The sequence below is a fragment of the Peromyscus leucopus genome, unplaced genomic scaffold, assembly GCF_004664715.2.
Source record: "Peromyscus leucopus breed LL Stock unplaced genomic scaffold, UCI_PerLeu_2.1 scaffold_930, whole genome shotgun sequence".
Lineage (NCBI taxonomy): Eukaryota > Metazoa > Chordata > Mammalia > Rodentia > Cricetidae > Peromyscus > Peromyscus leucopus.
The window spans coordinates 36571-37354 of record NW_023505872.1 but is presented as its reverse complement, the minus strand read 5'-3'; positions in this window follow the sequence as shown (position 1 = coordinate 37354).

The window sequence follows — 784 nt, the reverse complement described above, 5'->3', positions numbered from 1 at the left end:
GCCTGAAGGAGGGAAGAGTGCTGTATATGTAATGCCGTCTTCTGGATAGCACACGGCCACTACACTCCCAAGCTCACAGCAGCCATGGCTATCTGCAGATCAATATGGCTATCTGCAGATCAATATGGCTATCTGCAGGTCAATATGGCTATCTGCAGATCAATATGGCTATCTGCAGATCAATATGGTTATCTGTAGATCAATATGGCTATCTGCAGATCAATATGGTTATCTGTAGATCAATAGGGCTATCTGCAGATCAATATGGTTATCATTTGCAGATCAACCCAGTCAAGAGTCCAGCATGGATAGGAGAGGCTCACGGGGCTCCACCCACAGCTGAAGAGCCATTGGCAACTGATGGCGGCTGGGTGTGTAGGTGTGGCCACTGCAGGCTGCCCATGATCCACACACCTAGGATCATGAAGAACGCCTTAACTGTTTTCCGTGGGTTACAAAAAACAAAAATGAGGATACGAAGGCAGTGGAGGGAGAGGGCATGGGGATTTGGATCTACAGATATGAAACTGTCAAGTGAAAGACAAAAAAACTCTTAAAAAAAAAGATTGTATTAATTAACAAGGCAGGTCTGAAAATACTATCTTTTTTTGACCTGATGATATAAGCCCTGCTGAGATGATAGGAAAGGAATTTTATTTCTCATTTTTTTTTCATTTTCATAAAGTTTAGTTTCTAACTTATTAATTTTCATTTCAAGCAATATTCATTCTCAATTCATTATCTCTGAATTCTTAACAGTAGCTATTATGCTTGCTATTAGTTA